Genomic DNA, 12,529 nt, shown 5'->3' with positions numbered 1-12,529 from the left:
TAAAGGGTTATTTTTCATTGGGGTTCTAAGGGTAAAAACTGGGTGGACGGGCGGGAATGCAAAAAAAATGCATTTGTTGCAAACAAATCAGATGAAACATTTTCGTTGGAAAGGGTTTCGATCGAAACCCTTTCGATGCAAAGACCATAAACACTCAGGGGTAACACACTTGCCTTGAGAGCAGGACAATACCATAAGCCTTTGGGAAGTCCTTTGCTGAGACTGTGACCTTACTTGTCACCACGCAGTTTTTGATTCCACTCCGTCTTTTCTGTCTGGGTCTGGTGATTAGCATCTCTACAGAAATACCAGCCTCTGTGCCCCCCGACGAGCAGAAAGAACCAACTTGCAGCTCTTCTCTTCCTGCAGAACCTCCTCCAGTGCCTAAATCACAGCCTCTGATGCCAAGAGCTGGGAGCCAGCAGGGTCCCTAGGCAGGTTAGGGTAAGGGCACAGGACAGCTGCTCTACAAAACTCTGCCCCCGCAAAGTATAATGAACCATACAAACCATAGATTATCACCAAGAGTCTTGGCGTACCGTTCCAGATATCACCATGGCCTACAGGCAGCGTTTCCACAGTGAAAGCAGATCTTACAGCTGTATTGACTGCACCTGACCTGACCCAGCTCCGTTTTTTCAGAGCCAAGAGGGCATAGTAGAATTCTCTGGCATGTTCTGCTGGCTCAATACGTAGTAATGAGGAAGCGAGCTCCCGGGTAGAGCACTAGGAGGATTGCTGTCCATGATTTGGACTACAACCTCCATCAGCTCGCGCCAGCATAGTTAATCATGAGGGATCACAGGATTTGTAGAAGCATCTGGACAGCCGTTCTTCGCCATAGAGAGTTGGTACTATGTTGATTCGGAGTCCATAATCTTCTAGGCCCCTCTGCTGTTTGAAGGGCCTGGTGGTGGGATTTCCCTTGCGAGTTCATTCAGTCCTTGGGGTGCGCATGCTCGCAGGACAACAGTTTGCCTGAGTGGCGTAACAATGTAGTAGAGGTAGACTGATTCACATACTGACAAAGCCTATACGGTAAACCAAATGGAGTTTTCTCCATTATCTAAAAAAAATCTTGGTGGACTACAGATGCCAATTACAAAAGGCATGTAAGAGCACTGGGTACAGGAAAGGAAAACAAACACCAATCCTGTCAGGATGTGGCGTGCCCACTCGGTGTGCAACTCAGTCGACGTCTATCGTGCTCCCAAATAGGCTAACAACACATCACAACAGAATTATTAGAAAGCACACACTGATCCTGAGAGGCTGGTAATATTTCCCGTTCATAGATATTAAATTACAGTGAAAGGTCTCCATATGTAAATGTTACGACTCATGGCGGAAATAAGGATTGGAAAAGATGCATGTGCGTTGTTTGGGCTGAGAGATATGGGTCTCGAGAATACTTAAAAACAGTTGACCATTTAAGCAGGGATATTGGCTGAAAGTCATAGGGCTGTGTTGAAAGAAAATTGTTTCATACAATGAAATCCTAGGTGTTCCCTGTGGATTCGTGGAATTATGCAACAGGACAGGATGTTGTTCCTATTTTCATTGTAAAAATTCAGGCAGCACACGAGGAACCATACGCTATCTATTGATGATGATGTATGACTAGACAACAGGAAGAAGGAAGCATTGATGAGGTAGAAACAGTTTAGGGAACTTGCCAGAAATCGACCTGGTGAAAGTATGTGTTCAATTAACCCCTGCATTCGGGGGTGAACAGTGCAAGTAATGGCCCGCCAGCCCAAGCCTAAAGTATGCCCGAGCAAAGGGAGTCATTCGGTGAGGGCTCACACCATGAATCACTCTCCAGGGGGCTTATAGTTTTTCTTTATTTAAGTTAAAGCAGCATTGCACGACTCTTGTTTACAAATTTCCATTAAAAAAATATGAAAACACAATATGGCTGACAGGGAAATACAGAAGGAACATAGTTCCACTAATATTTGCAAGACTGTGGCGGCCTGCCCCTTGCCTTCCGGGTAGGCCGCACGCAGTCCGGGTATACCCGGCAAACAGTAAATCTGCGAACATGCAGATGGCGGATCGCAGGGGGCACCCTGCTGGATCAGAGCACCAAATGACAGTACAGCAGCTTGGGGAACACAACAGCCGCGGTTCTGGTGGCACCCAGGCTGAGGATTTCCCAATAGGCCGTGATCACATGGCAAGACCAGAAACAATAAACAGACGGAGACAGAGTTGCCGCTTCCTGGGGCTCTGCTGCAGTGCCCCTCACATGCAAGCAGAGCCCCTTTTATTGAGGATCATCATGACGAAGTCATCACACATTTTCTTAAAGGGGCAATGCGCCCACTGTTAAATGTGACCAGGGGACGGCAGCTAAGACTAAAGACCAAGCAATGGGGAGCTGAGAGCGAGCCGGTAACTGGGGGTGTGGAGAGGGCAGGTCGGGGAAATCAGTGATTGGTGGAACGCTTTTGTTGCAGTGGGGCAAAGGAGCTAGCACACTAGCCAAAATATAAAGATGGCATCACAGCTAGGAAAGGATATGATAAAAACGAACAAATTCCACCAATGTGCCAGGCCTTCTGATTGGCTGGTGCCTCTCCCCAGAATGATGATGTTGTGCTAAGGACTGGGTTCGAGGGCCAGCTTGGCAGGTTATCACCTGCATGCCCAAGCCATTTGCTTGGGCACCTTCAATGGCTTAGTTAGGGCTGTTACCAGCCAATACTTCCTTCCACCCCAATGCTTAGTGCTATTAGCACCACCGGGGTTCCTCTGGATGCTTATATTATTTTTCTGTTTTAAGGGAACTGGGTGTACATCAGCGGACAGCACAAGCCTGGTTTCCTTCAAGAAAAAAGAGGGGGGAGACCACCAGGGGACACCGACAAGATGGCCACATAAGCCACAAGCTCCCAGCGAATCCCCTGCTTCAGACAAATTATTTGGGAACAGGCAAGACGTGAAAGCAGATTGGCTCTTGGCAAGGTGCATTGAAGCTCGAAGGCAGACCTGTCGACGATACGGAGATCCCGACCCATAGGGAAGTCACGTGCATGGGTGAAGACTTCCCAGGCCATCCGTCAACGCACAGGACTGGGCCGCAGGATGAGCCAAGAGAGATCTGAAAATTAGGGCAGGAGGATTTGGTGGCCTCAGCACCAGTCGTGGAGTGGTGTGAGACTCTGAAGTGCCTGAGGCCGCCGGAAAGGGAGTGCTTGGGGCCATTGGAAGGAGCACTGAAGATCTGAGTGAAGAAGTCTCTGACATGATCCTGGCTGGCACTAGGTGTACAGCCCAGGCCTAATGGCTACAAGGAGCAGTTTCAGTGAAGGAACAACAGGAACCAGAGGGAAGACAAAGGCCCGGAGCAGGAGCCACCAGAGAACTGAGGTAACCCCTGCCGCTAATGGAGGTGAAAGATTGAAGCCTCAGTCCAGGGGAGAGAGTCGTGGAACGGATAAGGAACCACAAGGAAGGGGCACCCGCTCAGTGAAAGGATTCTGAGAGGAACCTCTGTTAGGAGTCAATGAGATGATAACACCTCAGTATATCCCATGGAAAGAGTAAGCACAGCTTTAATGCAAGAAATACATTTTTTGCCATGTTTCACTGTCACATGACTGCTGACTGGCAACATGGGAGCAATTGCTGGGGCCCCCTTGAGGCTCGAGGCCTCTTTCATTTGAAAAGGTTGAAAGGCCCTAAAGCCATCCCTGATTGCAAGGCTGGGTGTTAGCAAGTGGCTGGGAATAATATTTCTCCCACCTGTTCGGGTAGGAGAAATATTATTCCCAGCCACTTTCTAGCACCCAGCCCTTTAATTCTTGTAATTTATTAAATCCATTTTGATAATAGAGATATGTATTAGATCATTTTATTTTATTGGGCTGTTACTGTAAGATTGCTTATAATAAAAGCCATCATAAATTGTCAGAGGAGGCATAGGGCATTAGGGCACTTAGCGTGCTTCAGAAGGGCTCGTTACAATTGGAGGAAGACTGCCTTGAACTCAGTAGGGGATAAGCGGGGCAATATTTACTGCTGCAGAGAATTGGTTTAATGTTGGCAGATCAACCAGATATTTTGAGCAGTGTGGAGCCAAAGCTATTTGGGACTGTTGGTTTCTCCCTGCGTACTGTGACTGGAATTTGAATAGCAACTTTTTTGTTGTGCTTGTTGTGACTGGCATCCTCAGGGTGCCCAGGCCTTGAAAGGAAGCCAGTGGTGCCGTTGAGCTGACTGGGCTGATTGAGTCCAGGTGCGCTTTGTGATTTTAGCATTCAGGGACCGCGCTCTTTGTCTCTGGTGGGATAAGCCTGCATTCCATAGTGGGTGCTGAGGGCATCCAGTCGATTATCGAGCCCCCCTAATGAGTCTGTGCAAGTAAGCATATTGCTGTGGGTAATCAGTTGCTCTTTGAATGTTTTGTAGGAATTGGAATGTGTCTGTAGAGGAAGATAACAGGCAAGAGTGAACCTTCACACTGTGACTTTGATGATAACAGAATAGTTACCCGAGAGATAAGCAAAGCTTAGCCCACTTCATTCTAAAAAACATCTTTTGTGTTTAGTGCCACTGCCAGCACTTTAATCACGAGAATGGAAGAATGTTAAAAGGCCTTCTGCAAGCAGGTTGTGTTATTGGTGCGGGACTGGGCGTTAGCAAGTTGCCGCTTGGAATAAATATTTCTCCCTTTCGGGTGGGAAAAATATAAAGTCCAGCCATTTGCTTGCACTCAGCCCTGCACTAATACCACAGCCTGCTAGCAGAAAGCCAACATATTCTTTAAATTGCTTTTGAAAACTATTTAGAACTATTTAGAATGGTCATCCATGTCCAGGCTAAGCAGGCATGATATGTGGTATTAGTGGCTAGAGAGGAATTTTGGTGCAGCCAGTCTAGTCATTTCTTAGTTTGACTTGACTTTTTTTTAACTGGGCATCTCTGATAAAGCAGTCCTGCTAAGTGCAATTACATGGCTAGACTGGCATTTGGGTGCTGCTAGTCTAGCCATTTCTTACTGCAGCATTGTATATTTTTCTGGGCATCTATGATAAAATAACCATGATAAGTGTTATTGTTTTAACTGGCATTTTGGTGCAAGCAATCTAGGTATGTTTAAAAGTGGCCTGGCATGCTTTACTGTAATATGTTATTACGTGTCTTGACTGGTCTACATTGTACATCCAGTTGGACATGTTTTCATTGTGGCATGGCATTTTTAATAGTAAAGCATATTAATGAAAGCATTAATGTTCCTGTGCACTGTTGGTGACTTGCATGTATTGGATTTTTAGATTGGTGTTACCCTACAAAACAATTTCCAACTCTCTGGCCTTTTAACCAATTTTTCTCAGAGAGTGTGCTGTATAATGCATTAAAACACATGTTTATATCTGTCTCCTAGTGCAGTGTGGCATACTCCTGCAGCAGCCCGTTTGTGCGTATTGCAAAAGCGACCCATGATTTGTTGCCGAGTTGGGGGAGCCTCATCATGGTTCACAGGGGGGCCCCCAAATTTTGTGTCACGCCACTGATTCCGAGAGGCAAATACGGTTTTTGCTTATCATAATGAGGACCACTAATGGTCAGATCAGTGTCTGTCCGTCTGTTAAGGGGAAGACTAATGTGACCCATGCAGAATTGTGCAGGTAATGCTGAGTACTGCACTGCACAATCTGTTGGCATGAAAATGATGCAGCAAAAGCAGAACGGCAGAGTGAATATAGAAAAGGCTAAATGTGCAGTCAGTGCAAGGTTTTTCTAAAACTGTCATATAGAAGAGAAAAGTGGGATAGCTTACACACTACACAATGGTTGCATTGCCGGAGTTGGCCATGCTGTTTCCAACTGGTACAGTATCAGTGAGCAACTGTGAAATCCAAGAAAAGTAGCAGTTGTACCCATGCTTCTCACAATAATTCCTACCAAAAAAAAAAGAATTAGACAAAGGTATATTTATAATGTATACTTGTTACATTGTCTAAACCATGGAAACTAACCACATGCCAAATTTCAGGTTTGTAGCATGTTGGGAAGTATGCTGAACATATCGAACACACACACATATCCAAGCATTGCAGACTGATTAAGAAAACCAGCTTAAAAAAAGAAAATGAGAAACATTTATATTTTATACTTTTTACATTGTCTGCACCATGGAACCTACCCACATGCCACATTTAAGGTTTGTAACATGTTGGGAAGTATGCTGAACATTTCAACCAGACATACACACACATGCACACATTTCGCTTTTATGTATGTAGAGATAAGTGTGTTTGTAGCACTGTACAGTGTACACCTTGCAGAACGGTACGCCCTGCATGATCCTGAATAGCCAAGTATGTACCTGAACACAAATGCAGCAGGGGCAACTCTGCATTTTGCTGACTGAACACTGAGAATCCACTCAGGACACACTTTTTTTTAAGTAAATCACTAAGGCCACCACTCAGTTTATGCCCTAGAACTGCATAGTATTGCTGATGTAAAGTGGCAGTGGACGCACAGTTTGGACACTGATATTGAGTGCTGCATGTTGGAAAGACGTGTACTGTAACCCATTAACCATAAACAATATGTCATTCCAAAGCCATAGTATGCAATGCTCCCGACCATCGCTGGATCATACTTTGAAAAACATTCCATGTCAAAGTACTCATTGAAGGGTGTATCAGCCGTGTGTGGTGTATCAAGTGTAACTAGCCTCTGTTCATAAGTCCCCTCTCCACACCAGACCCGTGCAAGCATGTATTGGAGTTATAGTTACTGGTGTTATGGCTGCGACTGTGGCCGAGTGCATGCAGCTGTGAGTCTTAATTCACTCTAGGCAGGAGCAACATTAGAGGTTCCTATAATGGTCCACCTGTAGAAGAAAGAAAGGTGCATATTGCCCTGCCTTGTGTGCTTATGAGGAGGAGGCCAGACTTCCTCATAAGGTGTCCTTGCCACAGCCTTGATGTTCTGCAAGATAGCCTTCCAGATTGTTTTGTGCTGAAGGAGATCTTATGTTGCTCTGAACCTGTGACAGGTGGTGCCTCCTCCACGTCATCCTCCAACAAATGTTGATCTACTTGACTTTAACAGGGTCCTTATACCCTCACAGTGGTGTGGGCCGAAGAAGGAGGCACACTGATCAAAAAGTTAGTCAGTAACTGGGTCTGTCCACAGAAAAAAGTAATTGACAGAGGTTTCAGCGGGAGGCGACTAAACCAACTGGGGCAGAGGGAGGAGGTTGGAAGCAGCAGATGGTGGTACAAGGGTGTGTGGGTATGGCAGTCAGGGAGAAGGGTGGGCAGTGAAGGAGGGGTGCATAGCAGAAAGGAAGGGCCAAAACAGTTATGGAGGGTAACGCAGCTGTCAGGGAGAGGCAACAACTGCCCAAAAGTGATGTGCAGCAGTCACTGTCACAGGAACAATCAAAGATGTGGTAGTAGTTCAGTCTAAAGGGGTCTTCACAGCAGTTAGTAAAACAGTCAAAAAGGCAGGTCTTCAGTCAGGGAGTGACAGAGTGAGCAGAATGTGGTAGTATTTGTAGTGTGCGTATATAATGAAGAGGCAATGAGTTGGGTAGACAAGCTATTTTATTTATATTTGAGTAAATGCATTGTGATGCCTGCCAGCTTCTTTGCCCTTCCTCCGACCTGCTCCAACCTGCAACGCCGCATTCTGCTCTGGAACTCTTGCTCCGTAAGGCCACGCACGTGGTCACCCGGGGCATCCACGTGGTAGCCGGATGGTAAGCCACACTGCGCATCCCCTTCTTTTCACACAGTTCTTTTACAAAGTTCCACAACCCAAACAGGGAAGCTTTGGAGTCTTCTCCTTCTGCACATATTCTACAAGATACTTAGGCTTCCGAGGGGATTGCACGAAAAGATCTTATCTAAAATGCTGAATGCACATTTAGAGCGTATTCGGCATAGTAGATAAGATCTAAGCCCATAATACCGAACAGAGGTGCAGGGGTTGCGGGGCTATCCCCTGAACTTCCAGTTCGATATTATGGGCTGCAGAGGTTGAAGGGGTGTCGCCCGTATACATAATGGGCAGTGCCAGGGACAAACAGCTAAATCCCAAAAGACCAAAGTACAAAATGCGGGCTAGTGGGCTCCGTGATTTTGTAATTCGGTCTTTTGGGATACGATATTATAACGTACATACTTCCGAGAGTACCTCCCGGACCTGGAGCTAAACGACCTCCCAGTTGTGAAGCCAGGCAAGGAAAACTCTTTGTCACTGGGATTCACCCTAGTACTGCCAACACTTTCGCTGACTCTCGACCCAACATCACTCTTACTTCTGGCACCATTACTCTTGCTGATCCTCGACCCAACATCACTCTGACTCCTGCCTGAACCACTACTGGTGGTACTTTCTTTTATTTTTCCCCTTCTCATCAAAGACACTCTTTCCATGTTCCATACTCTCCCATCATCCAACTTAGCATGTTTGAAGACCTCTCTCACCCTATTTGGCTAAGACCATCTACAACATCCACCCATGAGAGTGGGGGAAGGTAATTTGATTCTCTCCATATCTCCTACAGCGGGAAGAATGTCTCTCTTCTCCACACCAGCACCATCCCATGCTATTTTGTTCTTCAATTGGCTCTTCCTGATATTTTCCACAGCACTGCCCAATCTGCCCTTTGAGACAGGAGTTCTACCCACCCAGGCAAGCACAAGTTTAGTGTTGGCTTCCCTACCCCTGCTCAATACAAATGGGGAAAAACCTGTGGTGCAATGAGGGGTGAACCTATGGGCAAAAATGACATCTCGCAGAGCACCCTTCCAGTTCTTGCCATTGGCCCAGGCCCATCTGATTGTTTCCTTCAACACTTTATTAAAACGCTCTACCACCCCATTGGTTTGGGGATGATATATATCACTCTTTCTGTGTTCAATAGAATTCTTCTGACAGTACTGCCCCATCTTTCTCAACCTGAATTGTGACCCATTGTTGGTCACTATCACACTGGGATATCTCTCATGTCCACAAATCTCCTCCAAAAACTCAATCACACTTTTTGCTGTAACATTAGGTTTTATTAAAACTTCAACCCATCTAGTAAATAAATCTATGACCACCAGGCAAAAGGACTGCACTCCATCACTACACACAGGACCCAGCACGTCCATCCTGAACTTTTCCCACAGTCTTTACGGAATATCTGTGATTACGATGGGATGTCTAGAACCCACATACACTTTTTCACTATTATTGCAAAGGATACCATTTCTGACAATCCTTTCGATTTGCAGATCACATGCTGGCCACCAATAGTAATTTTCTATCCTTTGTTTTGTTATGACAAATCCTTAGTGACCTTCATGTCCAAGTTCTATTAGATGTTATCGAATTCTTTCAGGCGGAATGATCTTGTCACCATGCCTTACTATTCCTTCCTCGACGCACAATTCTCCTCTCACATTCCAGAAAGATCCTCGAACACCTTTCTGCTATGAGGCTTTTCCTCCTCTAACTCTTGTTTAAGTTTGTTTAAGATGGTATTGTCTCTCATGGCCTTGTCCCTTACCCCCTGAAGTACGGGTAACATTGACATTTCAAGGACTACCTCTTGATCCTTTTCCTCATCACCTAAATCCATAACAGTTGTCAACCTTGATAGATAATCTGCTGCATAATTCCTCACACCTGGTATATATTTGACTATACAATTACACTCCTATAATTGAGACACACATCTCCTGATCGAGCTGAGACTTTATCCAATCCTTTTGAAATGATTATCTCCACCAGAGGCACATGATCCATGTGGAACTTGAAATTCCGGTCTATGATGAGCTGCTGAAAGTGGCTGACCAGAGTAAATGTTCACTTCTGCTAATGCTAGACCTGTCTGCCGCCTTCGATACGGGAAATCATACCATTCTGCTTGAGCGGTTGAGGTTGGTTGGCAGGGTATCGGAGCATGCCATCAAGTGGTTCAACTGTTTCGTGGAGAACCGCCATCAATGTGTCAGACATGGAGGTTTTACCTCAGATCCAGTTATTATGGGAGGCAGTGTCCCGCACCGGTACTCCTTGTCGCCACTCCTCTTTAATTTATATCTTCAACCTTTGTCGGAGATCTTGAGGCGTCATGGGATGAGTTAATCATATGCTGATGACACTCAGATCTTCATCACAATTGGCAATTTTGAAGAAACCTTTGTCAGGATCAGTAAGTGCCTTCAGGATATCAGTGAGTGGATGCCCATCAATCAACTTCAATGGAATGCTTCTAAAACAGGGTTTATTCTGTTCAGACCCGAACATCTACTCACAGCTCTCAAAAAAATGCCAATTTCTAATCTCTTGGGAGTAGAGTTGAAATTTGCTTCTAAAGTAAAGAACCTGGGCTGCATCTGGCAGGACAACTTGGGCTGTGAAAGTCAGGTTGGAGCCAAGGTAAAAGCAATCTTTTACTCGCTAACACTTCTTCGCCAGGTTCTTCCATATATCCCAGAAGAAGATCATGCTTTGGTGGTTTGAGCTCTCACTAATGCCCACCTGGACTATTGTTATAGTCTGCTGATGGGCATTCCAGCAAAACAACTCTACAGGCTGCAGAAGGCCCAGAATGTGTCAGATAGACTGATCTGTGACTGAGTAAAACGGCCCATCTATCCCCCTCTCGCTGAGCACTCCACTGGCTGGCCGTAGAAGATCGTATTATGTTCAAAGTGGCATGTCTAGTGTTCAGATGCCTGAATGGCTTAGCCCCTGACAATCTGAGGGATAAGATTAGCCATTATCAGCCCTCCAGGAGTTTACGCTCCCGGGATCAATTTCTTTTGAATATCCCTTCATCTATTTTTGTATCAAGGGGGGACAGAAGATTTGCTGTTTTTGGCCAAAGGCTTTGGAACAGCATTCCCAGAGAGATTAGGACTCTTGACTCTCTCTATCAATTCCGTAAGGCCTTCAAATCTTTCCTGTTTAGATAAATTGTTCATCATTCTGTCTATGTTATGAATCCTGCTTCTATCTGAGGATGGCTGCAATCCATTTATGCAATCGTTTTTTTTTTTTATGTCAGCTGCGCCACTATACATTTTGGTCCGTCATGAGCGCAATGTACATTTTCAAAATCAAAAAATCGAAATCATTCCTGCCCCAGATAAAGCTTCTAGATTTCTCAGCCACCCACTTGATCACCAGTGCCTCCTTTCAATCGTGGTATAGGTTTTCCCAGCCCCTTTCAACAAAATGTAGGCAAAAGCAATGAAAAATTCTTTAACTCCTTATTCTTGTGTCATCACTACCCCCAAGCCTAAATTGCTGGCATCTGCCATGATACTTGTCTTCCTGTTTCCTCTGAAGTTCTGCAATGCAGGTGCATTTGCCAAGGCCTCCTTAATCAATTTGAACTCTTCTTCGCAGGTTTCATTCCAAACAAACGCACTCTTCACCTTGATTGATTCCTGTATGGACACAGTATGCTTTTCAAAGTCACAAATAAACTTAGAATAATACTCAGCCATCCCTAGAAATGTCAGTACTTCCTCGCAACATTTGGGGCTTGGCATTCCTTTAATTGCCTCCACTGGATGTCTTTTGGGAAGTATGCCATCTGCCAAGATGACGTGACCCAGATACTCGATCTCTCGTCTATTGATTTTGCATATCTCACGGCTTAATGTCATACCTGCACTACACAGTTGTTTTAACACTTTGTCCAATCATTCATTGTGGATCTTCAGGTTGTCTGCATAGACTAAAATGTCATCTTGAAAGCACAAAATGCCCTCATCCCCATCAAACAGCTTATGTATGAATTTTGGAAAAACAAAGGCTGCCAACACAACTACAAAGGGCATCCGTTTGTATTGGAATAGCCCCCATCCCCGGCCCCAGGTAATGAGGGCTATCAGTCAGACACTTGGACTCATGTAGTTTCACCTGATGATAGGCAGAAGTGAGATCTAATGTAGAGAAATATTTCACAGGTCCCAGGGTCGATATGATTTCTTGAATGTTAGGTAACGGGTGTCTCTTTTGGACTACTCTTTTGAGTTCTCTCATTTCTACACAAATCCTTAGTGGCCCCAAACTCTTCCTCAGTACAACCAAAGGTGACACCTACTCTGAGGCACATATGCACTCTATGATTCCTTGATCTTCTAACTTGCTCAGTTCTTGTTTGACTTCTTCCCTCATCGACAAAGGGCTGCTACGCAATTGTTGTGCTACAGGTACATAGTTGTCTATCATCTTTATCTTATGCACAAAGCATTGCAGGTAACCAATTTTGTCTTGAAATACTTCATCTACTTGCCATCTTCTGGCATCAGTATTCTCAACAGCCAATACCAGCTCTTCTGCATTGGGATCTAGTCTCACCCGGGGGTTTCCTCTGATGCGTCCAGTTCAATAAGACAGTGTTACCTTTCCTTGTCACATAAACTTTACCTCGGGCATCCCTATTTTTGAACTTCAGATTGGCCCAGAACGATCCAATTAAATCAATTCTTGCTCCTCCATAAACTCTTGGATTGATGTCAACTTCATTTAAATAGTCAGGTTCCAGACCTTT

This window comes from Ambystoma mexicanum, chromosome 3p (genome assembly GCF_040938575.1).
Source record: "Ambystoma mexicanum isolate Mex_15411 chromosome 3p, UKY_AmexF1_1, whole genome shotgun sequence".
Lineage (NCBI taxonomy): Eukaryota > Metazoa > Chordata > Amphibia > Caudata > Ambystomatidae > Ambystoma > Ambystoma mexicanum.
This window is presented reverse-complemented; position numbering follows the sequence as displayed.